We start from the raw sequence: 20,589 nt of genomic DNA, 5'->3' as shown, positions 1-20,589 counted from the left end.
GTCCCAATCATGCACTTGACACTCGTAGTCACTCTTTCCTTCACCTTCTGGGATATCACTTTTTAAAAAATTTCTTCCTATCTTGTCAATTACTCCTCTTTGGCTTCCTTTGCTTGTTTTTCTGCTCCCCATGTCTCTGAACACCAGAGCACTCCAGGTTCTGTGCAGAGTCCTCTCCTTTGTCCGTACTTACCCTCTTGTTGATCTCACCCAGCTCCAGGGTGTCGATATCACCTGCATGCCAACATACCCTAATGAGTATCTCCAGCCCACACTCTCTCCCGAGCTTCAGATTTTTATATATAAGGGCGTGCCTGACATCTCCACTTGGATATTTAATAGAAACTTCAAATTCAACATGCCCAAATGGATTTTCCATGCTCTTTCTCCCGATCAAATCTGTTCTACCTTCAACCTTTCCCATTTCCGTCAATAACTACTCCATCTTTCCATTTGCTTACACCCAGAACCTTGGAGTCATCCTTGGCACTTCACTTTCGCTCATACTCTACGTCCCATCTTTGAAGACATTCTGTTTTCTCTACCTTGAAAACACATCTGGAATCTAACCAGTCCTTGTCCCCAGCACTGCTGCAAAATTGGCCTGTGTGATCACCTGCTTGTATTAGCCTGCCAACTGGTTTCTTGACTTCTGCCCTTGGACCCTTATACTATATTTTCAACCTAGCAGTTCATCATCTTTTAAAAATGTAAGTTAGATCAGATTGCTTCTCTGTTATACCTTGCTCTTATCCCCCACCTCCAATTAAAATATAAAATCCTTACAATATCCTAGAAAGACTGCATTAGATTCCTAGGGCTGGTGTGACAAACTTGGTGGCCTAAAACAACAGAAATTTATTCTTTCACAGTCCTGGAGGCTAGAAGAAAGAAATCAAGGTTTCATCATACTCTCTGAAAGCTCTACAGGAGAATCCTTCCTTGTCTCTTCCAGCTTGTAGGCGGTCCTTGGCTTGTGGCTGCATCCCTCTAACCTCTGCCTCTGTCTTCACATGGTCTGCTTCTCTTTTCTCTTAAGAACACTTGTTATTGTATGTAAGCCCATTTGGATAATCCAGACTAATCTCTTCTTGATACCATGAACTTATTTGCATTGGCAAGACTCTTTTTCCAAATAAGATCACATTTGTAGGGTCCAGAGGTTAGAATATGGGCATATTATTTTGGAGGGACACCATTTAATCTACTGCAGAATCCAGCATATTATGGACCACTATTACCTCTTGGATTTCTTTTTCTACTACTCTTCCCTTTAGTCACCTTGTTGCAATTGTACTGGATTCCTTGATTTTTTTCAAACATGCCAAGTCTCATGAACTAGGGCCTTTTCACCAGCCAGCCCCTCAGCCTCCAGATAGTAACATGGATCACTCCCTCATGTTACCTTCCCATGAGGCCTCCCCTTGTTACTCCACTTGAAATGGTAGCACTCACTTTCCCTCTTACCCTGCTCTTATTTTCTGTTTTTCTCCCATTTTGGTTGAATGAGCTTCATTTGGTACTGAGTGGGGTACTATGATGGCAAGAAGGCCCACATGGCCTCAGACAAATGGCTGCAAGTCGTTTCTGGCTTCCAGATGGGAGCTGAGTTGGAGCTGTTAGCCAGGGGCCTTGGTTCTCCTTCATGTGGCCTCTCTGTGTAGCTACTTGGGTTTCCCTGCTGGTTGGTGGCTGAGTTCCAATAAACAGCATTCTAAGAGGAAGGACGCAGAAGCTGTCAGTTTTCTTAAAAGTCTGGGCTCAGAAGTATGAGAATATTACTTCTACTGTACTCGTTTAGTCACAGTAGTTGCAAGGGCAGCCTGGATACAAGATAAACTCCACCTCTCAGTTGGGGGAGTGGCAGATTCATACAGGGATGGAAGTAACCACCTTTGGAGACTACCTACGGAAAGGACTTTCTTGAGTCCCTGATATCATACCGTGGTATGGCTGCCCGCCAAAATAGTTAGCTTTATCCTTGTGTTCATTCTCTTTTTAACCTATCATTATGTTATTGAGGAATTTCTATGATCTTAAAAAAATATATACATATAGGGATATATGTATGTATAACTGAGTCACTATTGCTGTACACTGGAAATTAACACAAAATTGGTAAATTGATTATATGTCAATCAAGCATAATAAAAATAAAAAGATATATGAAACATTTTAAGATTTAAAATTAAAAAATTTGAAACATAGATAAATCAGTTTACTAGCAATCCTCATGTTTTTTGCATTTAAGCTTATGAAAATTGCTTTGTGTGCAGTGGGGAGAAGGAAATCCACTGTTAAGCCTTAATAATTGGCTGAAGTTTTATATAGTTTGCCTCAGCTTCACAGTCAAAAAATTACTCTTTGACATTATTACTGTTAGTTGATAGAGATCTGATCTACAATCATTCAGAAGAGGCAATTGTTATTACAAATAATGTTCTGAAGGTCTCAAACCATTTCAATGATTTTGGCACTTTAGAATATCTCAATAGATTTGGGTAAGATTCTTTTTTTTTGCTCTTAGCTGATATAGTTAGTGACTAAATAAGACCATATGTAATGGGATCTAAAGTTTACCACTTTTTGAAGAGATTATGCCACCTCCACTAAGAAATGACATTTCCTTAGACTGAAAACAGGAGGAGGAATCTCTTTTGCTCCTACTTCTCTGTTTTAATCAGCTTGAACTGCCATTAAAACAAACAAACAAAACAGAGATTGGGTAGCTTAACATAAATTTCTTACAGTTCTGGAGCCTGGAAGTTAGGGATCAGAGTGATATTATGGTCTGGTTCTGATGAAAACACTCTCTTTGACTTGCAAAAGGCCATCTTTTCACGGTGTCCTCATTTGGCAGAGAAAAAGAGAGCGCAAGCTCTCTGGTGTTTCTTCTTATAAAGGCAATAATCCTGTACTGAGCCTTCATGATCTCATCCAAGTCTAATTATCTCCCCAAAGCTCTATCTCCAAATACCACCGCTTTGTGGGGTTAGGGCTCCAGTATGTTAATTTGGGTGGGGAGGGGTGGACATAATTCATCCACAGCATTGACTGTTCCTTTCACGTCTCCAAGTAGATTGGTAGCAGATAAGAATACAACAGATGAATGAAGCAAAGAACAATTTTCGGTTTAAGTTCTGTGAAATTAATTTGTTCATTTGCAAATTTTATTCATCTGAAATCTTTTTTTGGTAAGCTTATTCTCTTCAACAGAGGAAATTATTGTTCAGTTGGGGATATATAAGGTTGGCATGGTAGATAAAATTATGGTTTCCTCAAAGGTATCTACATCCTTTTTTTGAAATTTTTGGAATATTTGAATATGTTTCCTTACACAGCACAAGGTACCTTGCAGATGCGACTAAGGGTACAGACATTGAGATGGGGAAATTATTGTGGATTATCTAGGGGATCTCAATATAATCACATTAATCTTAAAAGTAGAAGAGGATAGAAAAAGGGTGGGTCAGAGAGATGCAACATTAGAAGGACTTAATCTGCTATTACTGCCTTTGAATATGTAGAAAAGTGTCCTTTGGAAGCTGAGACTGGGCCCAGCTGACAACCAAGACCTCAGCCTTTAACCTATCACTACAAGGGATAAATGATGCCAAAACCCCAAATGAACCAGAAACTGATTCTCCCCTAGAGACTCCAGAAAGGCACACAGCTTGCCAAGAATGTCATTTTAGTCCAGTGAGATCTGTCCTGGACTTCTGACCTACAGAACTCTGACAGTGAGTTTGTGTTGTTTTAAGTTGCTAAGCTTGTGGTAATTCATTATGGCAGCAATAGAACACAAATGCATTTTGTTCTGAATTAAAGTCCTCAGTCTCCAAATTCTATCTATCACTCAAACGTGGAAGAATTCTTCACGTCTAATCAAAATGAATTGATGACCTCCATTTTGTTGGAGCGGGCAGAGCTAGATATGCGCAGAGAAAGGCGGGCACAGGCCAAATGGCAGGAAAGCACACATCCTGAGAACAACGGGGGTCCTTGGGCAGATAGAGAAAAGCAGGAACCTCTGGACTGATAAGAAACCACACATTTTTGGGTGACAAGTGTCCTGGAGGCAGATTAAGGAAAGGTGGGATAAGGCAGGAGTCTCCAGTGTCCGAATATAACCTTTTGCTCATTATGCCTTCAAAATTAGCCTTGCAGTAAAGAAGTACCCATCATGAAGTAAAACCATGACACTTCCAGTCAAAGCTAAATAATGAGAAAAATCCCTCCTCCTCTCGGGAAGGTGAAGCTGGGATGAAAGTCAGGAATATGACCCAAATCTCTCCCTCCCCAATGAATATTCTGCCCATTCACTTTTATACCCCGTATAAAGAGCTTGCCAAAGAAACCCAGCCTGAGTCTGCCCACTCTCCCCTTGAGAGTGTCCTATCACTTGCTTTGAGATTGTAATACATCCTTGCTTTGCTTTCTTGACCTCTGTATTCTTTCTGCAACAAGACAAGAACCTATTCACCGGTAACAGTTTTAGCCACTATTCTGGAACCATCATATACATGTTTAGAATCACTGTAGCACTCTGTTCTTTAAAAGCAATTGTATCACTGTGATTACTATGGCTTTTGTTACATTTCTGTGTGAATCAGGAGAGACTTTGACAGCTAGAATGGCCGGATGGGGAGAGTAGGTAGGTCATGTTCAACAACAGGGGGTAGAATTTGGTGGGGGCATCGGGAAGATTGAGAAGTTGTGCAGAGACTCAGTTCCATCATTCTGCTATAATATTCCTTATTTAAGACAGTGGTGCCTTGGTTTTAGAGCCCTGACAAGAAGAGGCTCACAAACTTTGTTTTTAGACTCCATCAGGCCATAGCTTATCTGTAAGGGTGAGAGACATCTGAAAAATGCTATGTTTTTTTGGTCAGTGTATGAAAGAACCTTGAAGTCTCACGTTCCTATGAGTTTATTGCCATGGAGAGTGTGGTATGAATGAAAAATGTTGCCTACCATATTGGCAAAGAAAGGACGCTGCGGCCACCAAGCCAACAGTCACTACTGCCACCCCCTCAGGTGAGCCCTGAGGGAACTTAGAATGGAAACAAAGGGGCTGCTTACCACTGAAGCACCCCCAACGGTGCACCCTGAGGGGACTCAGAATGGAAAAGAGCAGGATACTGGCCCTAGTCAGTTAAGTTACATATCAAAGGAATGACTTCAGTGAGCCCAGATTCTTGCATCTTCCCATACCTAGAAAAGCACTAAATTCCTTAACTTGAGATATCTAGTTTTCTTTAATTGACATTAATCTTTCGATGTTTGTGGACTACCTGGTCTTAGTTGCAAAACTCCTGTATCTCCTGGCTCCTCCCTTACCTGTTCAGAGCAGTCCCCCAGCGCGATCTGAGAGGCTACCTCTCAGGCTTGACGTCCTCAGAAAGTCTGCCCCAAATAAAACCTCGTTCTCAACTTTTAAGTTACGCATTTTTTTCAGTCGACAGTGGTACAGAGCCAATACTGTGGAGGCTTCCCGCCAGTCCACTTAGTGATCAGCCTTGACAATGACTCACGTAGTCGCCTCAGTGGTGATAAGATACTTTAACATTTCTTGCCATCTTACAAATTAAAGCCCTTTTCATTTATGAATAGTATGATTCAATAGAAGGAAGAATGAATATTTTAAGTGAAGAGACGAGATTACAGAAATTTTAAGTAACAATACCGAAGGAATCATCTGTTAATCTACTAGTCATTTATGTGTACAGCACACCTCTCTCGTGATAGTCTTTTTTGTTTGGTAATATTTTTCAACTGATACAGCTGAATTGCTTCTATCATTAAAAGGCCAAAGATACAAATATGAGGCATATCCTAAAGTATAATGATTATTAACCTACATTAAAATATATTTCAAAAATAATTCCTTTAATAATAACAATAATAACAACAACAACAATAGTAGTTGCTTTTCTTTCCTGAAGTGCTCTCTTTAAAAAGGAGAGGATTCTTACTGTGCTGGGACTTTTAATGACAACTTGTTAGAGCAGGCAGATAGCTAGATATGAGCAGAGAAAGGGGGATGCAGGCCAAACGGCAGGAAACCATACATCATGTAAGCACCAGGGGTCCCTGGGCAGAGAAAGAAAAGCAGGAACCTCTGGACTGGTAAGTGGTCATAGCTTTTAGGGTGATGAGTGGCCTGGAGGTCAACAAAGAAGAGTGAGAAAAGGCAGGAATCTCCAGTGTCCCAATATAACCTTTTGCTCATTATGCCCTTATTTCAATAACATTAGCCTTGCAGATTAGAAGTACCCATCATGCACTGATACCATGACACCTCTGACCCAGACTAAATAAGGACAAAAATCCCTCCTCCCTTTGGGAAGGCGGAGCTGGGATGAAAATCAGGGAATACAACCCCAGACCCTTCCCTCCCCAATGAATATTCCACCCATTCATTTTTATACCCTGTGTAACCAACTTGCCAAAGAAACTCTGGGCAGCCGCTCACCTGAGCCTGCCCGCTCTCCCCTTGAGAGTGTACTATCCATCCCTTAATAAATCCTCACTTAAATTTCTTAACTTCTATGTCTTGATCCTGAATTCTTTCTGGGATGGGACAAGAACCTGGAGCACTGATTACATCTACCGACAACAGGCTTGAGTCTTAAACCACAGACTAGGGACAAACGTGTTAAACTGGAGAGCCTCCTTGAAGAGCTGCCTTCAGTGGCTCATGAGTCAGTCTAAGCCCAAGAGTAAAGCCACCGTGTCATATATTACTTCACCTCCTTTCTCCTCTTCTATCCCCTGCGACCAGGAAGAAATAGCACCTTGAACACCTAACAGGGCTGCCACTCAGGCTTCTCTCTTTGTGACGCTCATCACTCATCTATTTTTTCTCACGTCTTCTGCTTTCCATCCACTAGTCCAGCCCCTCCATTATCTAGGAAGTGCCGTGTCTTTAAAATTTCATTTTTTTAGTTCAATGTCTATTAAAGATATTTGGTTGCAGAGGGAATATTCAGGGTGAGTGGTAAACAGACTGCAAGTTTGGTTCTTACCTTTTCCAGTTTATTCACTCATAGAAAAGTCACAGAATGTCACTGAGGACTCACCCCATCACGTGGCCCTTTCTGATGTCTCTGGCTTTCCAGACAAAGGCACCAAGCACCGAGCCAGAGGTGATCCAGGTCTTGCAGCATCCGTCGTTTTAACTACTGGGAGCACAGACAAGCAACCATACCTGGACTTGTTTTAAACACGCTGAGGAGTTTCAGGTAGGCTTTTCCGGCTGAAAAAGAAAAAAATTGACACCAATCATGAAAGCGTTTTAAAAAGAAAACAATTTCCAATAGATCTTTTATGCTACGCAGCACAAAGAAGCACTTCCGCTTTTGGTAAATGAAGAGGAAGGAAAGAGAATCACGAGGGGGATCATTCCATTCCAGGCAGAGTATTAGCAGTGCAGGAAAAAATTAAAATAAGATGACTTGCTGAGTAGCAGGAGTACGAATCAATTACAAGGCATCCCGATTTCACAAACACGCGCGCATTAATCCTCCGTCAAGGTTGAGTCCAGGCAACGTTAAGTTGCTGTATCTTGTGATCATGGACACATCCAGCCTCTCTGAGCTTCATTTACCTTATCCATAAAATGGGAAAAATAACAAAAATACTTGTTCTATTTAACAGACTTGGCGCAGGGAGCGATATGTGTGTGAAAGCAGAAAGTATTTTACTAAACATAAAGCATCAAGTATTATATTATTAATTATAATGATAACATTAATTATAATGTAAAACATTATAATTATCACCACAAAAAACTACCTTAGTATATATTATGTGTTTAGTTTAGTGAAACGGATCATCGTACCTCTTTAAGAAAAACATACTGTACTTTACAAAACGCACTGTCGTAAATCTTTGGTACTTGTGACTCTTTGAGGTAGCAAACGTGCTTCAGAGAATATGCTTTCTCAATTACCAAGAGATCAATTAAAATGAAAATGTCATCAATCATAACATGCAGTGTTCTCTGTACACTGAACGTGCTTTCATGGAAATGCAAGTTAGCCATGTCTAATTTTCTTGGTCTTTATTCCCTTTTGTGAAAAGGAGTGAGAACGCAGAAGAGCACTCTAATTATAAGTATACAACTTAATAGTTTCACCTACTAAATGAACATCTCTTGTGAGCGACACCCAGATCAAAAATCAGAATATTACCAGCACTCAGAAGCCCTCTCATGTGCCTCCTCCCTCATACCCAAGAGTAACCACTTCTAACAGTTTACATCAGTTTTGCCAATTTTTATACTTTATGTATCAGGAATAACACAGAATATACTCTTATGTGTCTGGCCCGTTTCACTCAATATTATGTTTACGAGAGTCATCCCACTGTTATACACAGTCGCGGAGTGATTATTCTCATGACCGCGTAGTATTTTGTTGTGTGAATACACCACCGTTTGTTCATTCTATTACTGCTGGGCATTTGACTCAGTTCCAGTTGGGGGCTATTATCAGCAAGGCTTTGATGAACTTTCTTTTAAAGACAGTTATTTGCCTTTCTTGGTTTATTTATTCATTTATTTCAGATTTTTTTTTTTTTTAGGTAACAGCTTTATTGAGATATAACTCACTCCACTCACACAATGCACTCATTTAAAGCGTCACTTCAATGGATTTGATTATATTCACGGAGCTTTGTGCAACTATCACCACAATATTATTTTATTTATTTATTTTTGGGGGGGTAATTAGGTTTATTTATTTATTCTTAATGGAAGTACTGGGAATTGAACAGAGAATCTTATACTTGCTAGGCCGGCACTCTACCACTGCACTATGCTCTCCCCACCACAGTCGATATTAGACCATTTTCATCACCCTGGAAAGAAATCCAGCACCACTTTGCCATCACCCCCAGGTCCCTTCTCAGGCCTTCACAACCACAAATCTACTTTCTGTCTACACAGAGTCGCCTAGTTTGGACATTCCATATAAATGGAATCCTATAATACGTGATCCTTTTTGACTGGCCTCTTCCACTTAGTGTAATGTTTTCAAAGTTTATCACATTGTAGTGTGTGCCGTAATTCATTTCTTTGCTTACCAGATGAGAGAGAGAATAGCATGAATTCAGTTCTTTGTATCACCGAATAACATTCTATTGTGTGATTATGCCATTTTTTATCTATTTATCAGTTTTTGGACAGTAGAGTTGTTTCTGTCTTTTGGCTATTATGAGTATTGCTGCTTTGAACGCTCATGTGTAAGTTTTTGTGTGGACTTATGTTTTAATTTCTCTTGGGTATATACCTAGAAGTGGGATTGATAGGTCGATGAACTTTTTGGTCCTGTCTTTGGTGAACATATGCACACATTCCTGTTGATGGTAAAGCATGCTTATGTTCCAGCTTAACAGATCCTGCCAGTTTTCGAAGCAGTTAACATTTCCACCAATAGGATGTATGAGTTCCTGGGATGTTACCTTTTCACCAACACTTGCTATTCTCCTTCTGGGTGATTTTGGTCATTCGGTTTATGTCTAGTCATATCTCATCAGTTTTATTTTGCATTTCCCTGAATGGTTAGTGAGATTGAACTTGTGTTCATTTATTAATTCCCCATTTGGATACTCTGTTTTTGCAATATCTGTTCAAGTTTTTACCCATCCTTCTACTGGGTTGTCTTTTTTGGTGAATATTTGTAGAAATTTTTCACAAACTGCTAATATCTTCTTCCACTCACAGCTGAATTTTCCTATTCACTCTCCCATTGTGCCTTCTGATGAACACAAATTCTTTTTTGGTACAGAGCTGGCCCTCTGTATCCACACGTTTGGCATCCACAGATTCAACCAATGGAGGATCATGTGCTATGTTTACCATCCACGTTTAGTTGCATCTTCAGATGCAGAACCTGTGGATACAGAGGGCTGACTATAGGATTTGAACATCCCTGGACTTTGGTATTCATCCTGGGTCTTGAAACCAATCCCTTGTGAATACCAAGAGAAAACAGCACATTGCAAAATGATCCCCACCCCGCACTCCCCCGTGGAGTTAATGAACACATCCATCACCATCACTTCACATACTTACCCCTTCTTTTTTTTTTTTTAAAGAACATTTAAATTCTACTCTCAGTGAATTTCAATTATACAACACAGTGTTATCAACTACAGTCACCATGGTCTACATTAGATCCTCAGAACTTATCCTTTTTATAACTGAAAGTTTGTACCCTTTTGTCAACCTTTCCTTTATTTTAATATACTCCAATTTATTAAGTTTTTTCTTTTATAGTGTTTTTTTTCTGATTAATAACTCTTTGGCCTAGGTTGTAGTCATGAAGATACTCTTTTACCCATGATGTTGTTTAGTAACTGGAAGTCAGTCCCAACAATAAAGCTATAGAAAAGGAAAACACACTTTCAGCTTGGTTAATCAAACACAACTAAGCAAATGGCTGGCTGAGCAATGAACATGAAGAGATGAATCTTTTAGCTTCATAATCAGTCATTTTAAATCATGTCAATTTTTTTAGGGTGAAATAACAGGCCTGTTTTTTCTTTCTCAAATACCTGATTTCAGAAACATCAGAAGATTACCTGTGATGACAGGCTTTATTCTTTTGTACATGCCACCAAAAAAAAAAAAAAAAGGCATCCTTTACAGGATTGTAAAGGACACAACTTTGCAAATGGGATAATGTGAGGGATTTCGAGATGAGAATTAAGAGACAAAGTGGTAACACTGACTGTGGTTTGTGACCTACACTTTTGGCAGGTGTACATATAATACCGAAAAAGTCAATATAACTTACTCCCCCATTTTTGTCTGTTGACATTTCTGGTAAATGTTGACGTCAGGGCAATTGCCTTTTGGTGTACGGGGCTTCCTTCTTTGAATGTCAAATATTCTTGAACACCAGACAAAACAGCTTTCCTCATCAATCTCCCCTGGCCTAATGAGGCTAATGTTTTGCCACAAGAATAGACCTAGCAGATGTGACCAGTTCTTTTTTGTTGTTGTTGTTCCTCACGAAAGGCAAGCAAAGCAATCATGCATCAGTGCACCTAAAGTCGATTCAGAACATTTGTGGCAAATCAGAAAATACTTGGGAGGGAGGGGTGATGTAGTTTCTTTGAATAAAGATTTAAGTTTAGACAGAAGAAAAATATTAGTGATGTATGTACGAGACCTCAGAAGCTATAATATGCTTTTGGCTCTTAGGGGTTTTTAAGGGTAAGAGTTAGGCATAAAATGTCTAAGGGTTCTATACAAAAAGAATGGCTGAAGACTTGAATAAGAATTTTAATGAAATGGCTGAACCACTCTGGTTGAAAAGCACTGAAATCGTCACCTACTTAGTTGGCCTCTCTGATTCCCGTGAGTTCAGACCAGCTGGAAGCAAGTGCCCTCAGAGACGAATGCATCCTCTCCAGGACTTGGGACCTGCATGTGGGACAACTCCCTGTTCCTCTGCGTAATTGTAGTTGGTTTGTGCTATTCATTACCTGCTCTTTATCTATAATTAATGCCCCCAAAGATTTGGGAGGTTCCTTTTATGTTTGCCTTGAGTGCTTCGTCTGAATTCATTTCTGTAAAAGAGGCTTTTAATTATTTTTCTTCAGATCAAGAAGGCAATGACCTCCACACAGTTTGAGGAAGAAATTAGGAATCAGAGTTGTTGCCAAGGGCTGGTAAGTTTCCTTGATCCATTGTCATACTTGGCCTTTCTGGAAGAGTCCTAAATGACTTCTTTTTTAACACTTTTTTTTTTTTGGTATGAGGGTAATTAGGCTTGTTTGTTTAATTAATTAATTCAACTGGGGACTGAACCCAGGAGCTCATGGATACCAGGCATGCACTCTACCACTGAGCCATACCCACCAAGGAAGAGTCCTAAATGGGAACAGACCCTGGTGGCCTCCCCACGGCACCCTTTAAAGACCCAGATCTCAGCTGCACAGCTCTCATTACAACCACCTTCCTAACCACTTCCTAACTCAGTGTGTCCTCAAAAGTCTACGGAATTAAAGCCGATTATTTCTTATTGAGAGATGTAGATAATGATAAATATCAGGGTTTGCGTTTTTAAGAAATTTGGATTGTGGAAGGAGTTGGGTCACTGAAGGAGACCAACCATAATAGAACTTTCACTGGGGGTTCTGAGAAGTAAAATAGAGCAAAGTAATAAAATGTACTGGTGCTTTAATAAATTTAAAAAATGAATTTTGATTATTTTATGGGGAATGAATTTTAACTGAATCCCTGAAGGCCTCCAGTCCAGCACTTGCTTCCACCTCACAAAGAAGAGCCAAGGCCCCAGGACACCTTGAAGCAGAGTGTCTGGGGAGGGGGTGAGCCGTCGCTGAGTTATGATGTAAACATGGATCTGTGAAGATCTTCCTATACCCTTCCCTCACTGCTCTTGGCAGAAACCTCTCTCCAGTGTGTGCTGCTCCTTGACATCACTGGGGGGGTTGTGACATCTAATTTTAGAAAATGACATTGAGCAAAGGGGCTGTCTACCTCTGTCTCCAAACGACATCCCTGGAGGAGTTCTTTTGCAGAATTTCCTACTTTGAACCACGAAATTCTATTTACTTATTATGTTCATTATTGACTATGTGACCACCCACTTTGGAACTCTATGTGCTTGAGGACCAGAGTCTTTGCCGGCTTTGTTCACTAACTTATCTCAAGGTCCTAGAAGAGTTCCTGGAGCATTTCAGTGCCAAATAAGTGTATTTTCAACAAACATTTAATGGCTCCTTTCTATGTGCAAGATAAAGTGAGTGATATTGTATGCAGGGATAAATAATGAATCAAAGGCCATTTCAATGAATGCGTATGTGTATCTACATTGATACAAAGAGCTTATATATCTGTACATGTAAATATATAGTAAAATTTAAAATATTAAATTTGTGTGTGTGTGTATAAAACGTAAAGGGCTGTGCCCATCTTGACCATTTTGACCTAATCAACGTGCGTCTTTGCTCCCGTGTCTCCCCACCTCGTGGATTGCGAGCTCTGGGTGTGCAGGTCACCTCCGCAGGTCTGCACCCAGCCTGCTGTATGCCCTCCTCCCTCCCGTGCTCTAGAACGCAGCTCACAGGCTAGAAGTCTGAGAGTAGCATCTGGCTTGCACATGTGTAGTGTTGATGGGGGTTTGAAAATCCTTTAAGTCAACTGCCAACATTTAAAAATCTGGAGAATTCTCATAAATATCCAGATTTCCGTCTTCCCTTGCAAAGCCCCCGTGTCCGTCTACACGGGGCTGGCATACCCATATGGCCTTGCTAGGCTGGGGCTGAGCAGCAGCTGGCCTGGCAGGTGAGCAGACGAGGCGCGTGCCCTCCTGGTGACCAGCATCCCCACTGTGCTCATCAACTCCCTTCCTGGCCCTGGAGGGGCTGAGTTTGCAGCCCCAGATTTAATTTAACACCACCCCTCCCTGCCCCCCACTACACTGTTGCAAGCTTCTGGAAAGACAGGAATGGATAATAATCTTCAATTCATATTGATACATAGCTACCTACTCTTTTTACATCTAGAGTCTGGACTATGTACAGATAAATACTTGATGATCCAGAAAATGGGCACATGTGCTTTGAACGAATACTTAGTTCTGACAGTGACTAAAATGTCTCTTTGAACCATCATGTCTTCTGAATTATTCCTCCACCAGAATTACTACCTATAGAAGCAAACCCAAGATAGTTAGGGCCCAGTTTCTTCTCCCACTTGGGACCCAAGTCTCCATCCTGGCCCAGGAGAGGTGTTTTGGCATCAGCTTCCTCCCAGCAGGGAGCTGACAGCTGGGATGAGACAGCTTTGCAACTCCTCACTGCCCCTCAATACAACATGCTCATGAACTAAACAGTCTCAGAAACAGCGTTATTTCTCTTTGAGGAAAAACATGACGTGAGGGATAATGGCTCAGCAAGCCACAAGACATCTTCCTGAGGTTTTCCCTTTCAGGAAAGGCAAGCCTGGCACTTGAGATTGTCCAAGGTTGTCTATTAGGCAAGTGTGTCTTTTTGCTTTTAAAATAATCCCCCATATGCATCAGTTTGAGCAAAACAGCACCATGGACCTGCCACTCTGTTGATCAGAGGACTGTCATCTGATAGATAAATGCAACCAGAAGCAGCCCAGCACACTTGCTTAGATCCAAGTGAAAACGCATGGAAGGAAAGCAGATGTCTTTATGTTAGTGGATGAAAGGGTACGGCTCATCTTGCCTCTCCAGCCAGAAAGGAGGAAAACATGCGAATAAATCTCCTTTGGTTATTTCTCTATTCTTTTCCCTTTCTGCTCTTCTTGCTGACAAGGAGGAAAAGGCTGCAGTGAGAGCTCATTTGTGTCAGGTGGTACTGCACCAACAGGAGGGGCACGTGGGCATAAGCTTTCATTGCTTTGCAACAACACTGCTAGGCAATTAATTAAAATGTCGTCATTGATATTCCTACTGCAGGTTAAATAACCCCCTGCTTAGTTAAGGGTAGCCAGTTTTAAGTATTTGACAGGAAATAAATAACAGGCAGCGAGCCAGATGCTGAGGGGTTTGCTGTGGGCTGATGGGGAACCACGACCAGAGTGCCCCACAGTTAGGGCAAAGCATCCTAGGGTTGATTGCTGTTGAAAGTGACCCAAATCCAGTATCAAAGATGTGTGGTAATTTCCGCACCCAGGGGATATCTAATCTGGTAGGTGGGTCGTTGCAGTTGAAATCTCCAGGAAGTGACATGGCAGGTGGGCACAGTAGCCCATGGAGTCTGTGGCCCAGAAAAGGGAGGCCCCTGTCAGGACTAGGCTGAGTATGAGGTCCCAGCCGAGGAATCTGAGTGGGATGGGGTTCTATGGTTTGGATGGGAAACAAAATCACACACAAATCAGAATCAGAAAACTGAGTCAGCCCAGCCACCGGGTCCTGTGGATTGCACAAACTTACTGTGGGCAGGGAAGGTTGTAGCCCCAGGGACCCATGGAGCCAAGGCTCATGTGGGCCACCACAGAACCACAGTAGTGAGTTCCAGACCCTGCCAGCTGGTGGAAGGCATGTCTACTGTTATCTTACCAGTATTGTCACCCCTCCCCCCAAACCCCCTCGGGATCAGGAATAGGCTGGGGCAGGACTGAGAAACTAGGAGCTTATAGGCACCATCACTGAGAAGGGTATCTGAAAACACACAAACACACACACACACACCCCTCAACCACTGGGTAATGTTCACAGTGATTATCATCAGGTGATGAAAATCTATAAGGGTTCTTCGTTGCTTTTTAAAAAATTTGTCTCCTTAATTTTTTTTAGCATAAAAATAAATTATGATGAAAACTGTTGTAGTAAGAAAAGGCGGTTCTTAAATTATGCTTCACTTTAATTAAGTTTATACTTGAAGCCGGTTTCAAGGTGGGCCACTTGAAAATAAAAACAAAGAAAAGGGATGGTTAAGGTTTTCTTTTGCATTATAAAATCATCTTAATCATAAACCACCCTCAAACCCTCTCCCCATCCTTGCAGGTGGAGTGACGATAAGAGGGTAAAAGAAGGCAGAGAGTAAAGAATCATCTTTGAAAATTCCTCTGAGTAGCCCTGAAATATAAATTTGGGGAAAAAAGTTTGGAAAGCTGCCAAAGAAAGAATCAGAGTGCTTGTACTTGGATTAAGAGCAAAATCTTACAAGTTAATGTTTTAGTCTCTGCTTTCAAGAATATGTATAATCTTATTCCCTTTATTCACATATTTATCCTTGGCTAATTTATGGAAAGGAATCTCTTTGTATCATTTTAGTAATATAACATCTAGCTCTCCAAAAACACCAGGTTCTGCTTGTTTACTGATTTGGCCTCTGAAGGAGAAGACTTTTTAAAAGCTTCATTCCCTGGGGTCTCCAGCCCCCCTCGTTCTAGTCCTACTCTGGCTAGAATTGCAGTGATCAATTACAAAAATGGCAATAACTGCTCATTTTTGTGCTTCTCACATGCAGTGAATAACTTCAGATGTTGCTAGTATCTCAGAATCAGCTCATTGTCAAAGTTGCCGATTACAATTTGCATCATTCACTTTATGCGAAGAGACTAAGGACTGGGTGAGGGATGGGTTGCACAGTTAGCTTTTGCAAAGGGAGCAAAATCTGTCTTGTATTTTGACCAAGTATAACTCTAGGAAGGTGCTTAGTCTCTGGGCAACAGTGTCTTAATATGTAAGATGGGTTGGATTTAGTGATGTCCATGAATGCCCTCTACCTTCAAAAATACATTGACTTTAATTTGCCAACTCTGAAATAATCAGGGGGTGGAAATGGGAGGTCTTTTCAAGAGTAGATAGTTCAACTTGTATATGGTGTTGAAAGAAATACTAGAACCTAGAAAAGATTTGACTGATAGGGAGGCATTAGACCTCATCTGAAGCTATTTCTCTTCCTACCCTACCCCTCCCCTGGCTTTGTCCAATAGCGTAAGACAGATGAGGAACACTGGAAGCAAGGAGTGGGTGATCGAGAAGGAATTCCATTTAAAAGCATGACCATCTGTCTCTAACCTCAGACCTGCCATTGATTAGTTTCTGGTCTTTTCTGTCATCCAGACCTTGGGGATTGACTTTTCCTCTTTATGGATTTGAGGAGAGTAAAATATCTATTTCATCCACTTGCCAGGAAGACAGGAGGAGAACTCTCACTTTTGACTGAAAGGATGCTTGTTAGAACACAGGTCCTACACTGGCTGTGTAATGCTCAAGTCTTCTGAACACTCCTATTCTGTCACCACTACACGGCCACCGCGGCCCTGGCAGCTGGGAAAAAAAAAAATTTTGTTTGGGAAGCCTTATTTGTGGTCTGAGCTTCTTCTCAATGGATCTTGCAAATGCTAATAAAAACACTAGGTTAATTTATATTAATTAAGTTGATTAATAGGAAATTAGAACGTTGTTTAGACATTGATGAGATTAAAACAAAGGTTTTGATACCACATTAACTAAAGTTGAATGGATCAAAGGGACCCTCTACTGGTCTCCCCAACATTAAAGGGCTCCAAACAAGTCCAGGAGTCCTCTATTTACCCTAGATAATTTTCTTTCCCCCAAAGGCTGGAAGTCATACTGAAATACCTAATCAGCAATTGCATGGGGCAACAGGCCAATTAATCAAGTTGAAAGATTGACAAAAAGGGTCTGAGTCTCTTGACCCAACCCCACACTGGGGACCCCAAAGCCTGTCACACAAAAATGGATAAAATGGTCAGAGGATCCAAAGGAAAGTCTCTGGGACTCTTTGCAAGACCACTTGTTCACGGGGTCCTAATGGAAGCTAAAATTAAATATGTAAGTGTTGATAGAATTGGTATGAAAGTTTATAAAAATTGGCGTATTTGAATGGGCTGTATGTAAGATGGCTACATCTCATTTGCCTAGTTGTATTATGGGATAGACATTATTATGTCCCACTGGGGAGTGTTTTCCCTGCCTGGTATTACAAGACAGGACATATAAATCTGCCCCTCAGGCAATATTAGTTAAACATACTAATGGAAAACATAGAGTTACCTGAGCCCACAAAATATAAAGTGAAAACTGGGGGCTAATATTCAGGGATGAGTGAAAACAAATTAAAAATAGATACAGTTGGGTAAACCAATCTTTTGATATCATTTAGGTGGCAAACCAGTTCTTTGGGAAAATAGAAGCAACCTTCTTTGTCTGGCAAATTTCTACAAATAGAAGTGTAAATACAGTCCGCCGAGGCCTGAGAGTGAGCCCAATGAGCTCCATCAGATAGCACTTGAAACTGAAAGAAGAAAGGGGAAAGAGCCCCTTTAAATCTCAAACAGCTGGAAAGACTCCCTCCCTCCAAATCTAATTCACAGCCTCCTTAAAGATTTACCAAGAACAAATACAAATCTTAAGTCTTTTCCACAAAGACTTTTTATTACTTATTTTTACTTGAATACTAAAAAGTCTTAGTCATCTAAGCAAATAAATTTAACTTGTTCCAACTGTTACTTATAAACTAGTAAGTTCGTACTGTAATACCTGATTCATGACTCAGTTTAAAATGAAGCCATGAGATCTCTAGTTATGTCTCTTTATATGTCTGTGTGTACACAATACATATGTGAAATAAATTTCGTATTTGATGGCAAAACAAGAAAAATTTAAACCTAGAAAATTCTTCTCTGCCCTTTGGCCTCCTCTCCACCAACTGTGCCTTGTGTATCTAATCTGCGAGGCATCGACCAAACCTCCCCCGTCGGCAGGGATACCTGCTCAGCCATAAAGAGCAGCCTTTTCTCCGGCATCAAGAAGCCAACTCCTTAAAAGATAACATTCCCTTCTGGAGCTTGTAAGGGGTCACATGACCCACCAGGATGACACTTAGATCTGGATTATGTAAACTGTCAATAATATGTCATTTGATGTAGAGCCTCTGTCTCAAAAAACTTCTAAAGCTGTGCCTTGATTTCTAACCTTGTGGAACAGGCACAGACCTTTCTGAGATGCTCTTCCTGGGTTATAATCCTCAAATTTGGCTTGGATAAAATTTTCCATTTCCTTCTTAGATTCGACTGATTAATTTTCCTTGACACATACATGCCTCTACCTCTGGGTAGTATTATCAAAATTAACTTCATAAAAGAGCTCTATTTACTTGACTCAAAAGCACTTACAAATTAAATATTTCTACATGTAATAGAAATTAACCCAAATGAATTTCAAGTTCACATGATCTGGGAAATATTCAATATTAATTAATATTCAGAATTAAAGTTCAAGTTTGCTGGTTTAATTAATACAGCCATGTCTTACTTTTATTGCACCTAAGTTTACTAACAGCAAATAAGGCCACATTGTATCTTATAAAATTTATCAGTAAGAAAAATAGCTTTGGATGATGGCTGATTTGGTCTAATGTCTCAGGGTTTTCATGGGCAATCTAAACATAATTGTTGGGGACAAGTGAATTAAATAGAAGTGGGGTAAGGGCTTGAAGGTGAACTTTTAAAAAATAATTGTTTTGTGATATGTCCACTTAAACATAGTTTCTCCAGATTTTTGGTAACTTGAAGTTTTAGAGTTTTGCTAAGTTAAATGATAAAAATTCATTAAATATCTAGATTATTCCCAAATAAAGTAAGATATTAAAACATTAAAACTTCCTTTTATAGAGAAACTAAAGATATTTAGGACTATTAATACAAATGTTTGGTGCCACGCTGAAAACTTTTCTATAAAAAGCACAAGTTTTAAAAAATCATAAATAGTATTTACAGTTTTGCCAATCTACAGAATGCTAATTAATGTAAAGGACAGTTCATAATTGCTGACTTCTTATTTTTCACCAGAAATTAAGCTTTTTAAAAGTTAAGAATTCTAATTAATATATGTAATTAAGACTGCTAAAATAAGGAAAACATCTTTGTATGGGAAGGAAAAAGGTATAAGGAATGGAAATATTTCCTTAAGGAAAATAAAGTAATTTTGTCCTGGAGAGAGAAAAAGAAAGCATAGGACAAAATCTAAAAGTAAAAATTCATAGAAACTTTTGAATTTTCCAGAAAACCTTTCCTCTTAGGCTAACTATGACCTGCAACAGGTTGATACAGTATATCTTTGTAAACAAAGATGAAACATTAATTTTTTCTCTCTACCGGTCAGGTAGAGATCATCTTCTACAGGCTCCCCTCTGGCCTTGATGGCTTGTTGTGATCCAACCTATAACTAGTTATACTAAGCATTGTTTTAATTTTTCCTTTGTTTTTTTCCAACTGTTTATGCTTTGGGTCTTCTGCTGTACCTTATTAATGTTACTAGCTGTATTACTATCTATTTTATAAGATTGTTATCTCTTGCATTACCCAATGTGTAACCTGGCCTTCAACAAAATTATTGATGGCTAAACGTCTTGAAGCAATTGATCACATATATAACTCTACATAGAATTGTAATAGTGCAACTATAGATATGAGAAGGAACAAGAGAGAACATTTCCTGGATCATAACAGACTAGTAAAATACAGTCTAGAGAATTTTAGGTTATTAGAGGGCCTAATCCAAAAGTAGCACATGGGTGACATATCAGTGGAAATCCTCATCTGATTTAGGAATAAAACTTCCCAAAGCCATGGGACAAATTGGTCATGAAATACCTCCCAAACCTTGTACAAATTTATGACCAACAGAGTTACTATGGACACAGAATATTGCCTGCGATTTCAGTAAATAAATAATGTTGCCCACCATCCCAGTTCTACAAGGATCAAACCATTAAACACTGCAGGCACCCCCTGACAGCATGCCCTGAGGGGAACTCAGGATGGAGAAAAACAGGAAGCATTCTGTGCTTTGGATACTAATTCTAGATAGTTAAGATGCACATCTAAGTAATATATATACACACATACACATGCACGATATCTTCTTTATCCATTCATCTGCTGATGGACACTTAGATTGCTTCCATATCTTAGGTATTGTAAATAATGCTGCTATGAATATTGGCATGCATGTCTTTTCCAAATAGTGTTTTGGTTTTATTCAGACATATGCACAGGAGTAGAATTGCTTGGTCATGTAGTGGTTCTATTTTTAGTCTTTTGAG

The 20,589-nt window shown here is 40.0% G+C and overlaps 1 long non-coding RNA gene across 6 annotated transcripts in view; it reads right to left on the bottom strand.

Annotated features, from left to right (window-relative positions):
• The window catches only part of LOC116281636 (uncharacterized), a 287,689-nt gene that overhangs the window by 8,578 nt on the left and 258,522 nt on the right, over positions 1-20,589 (bottom strand). For 5 of the 6 annotated variants that reach the window (XR_012075194.1, XR_012075193.1, XR_012075197.1 and 2 more), the window contains one exon: positions 7,023-7,258. This is a non-coding gene — a long non-coding RNA (uncharacterized lncRNA). Of the gene's footprint in view, positions 1-7,022; positions 7,259-20,589 lie in introns of those variants that run through there. The other variant, XR_012075195.1, reaches the window with a different exon arrangement.

Source organism: Vicugna pacos, chromosome 8 (genome assembly GCF_048564905.1).
Source record: "Vicugna pacos chromosome 8, VicPac4, whole genome shotgun sequence".
NCBI lineage: Eukaryota > Metazoa > Chordata > Mammalia > Artiodactyla > Camelidae > Vicugna > Vicugna pacos.
Note: the sequence above shows the minus strand (reverse complement) of the source record. Positions and strands in the feature narration are given on the sequence as shown.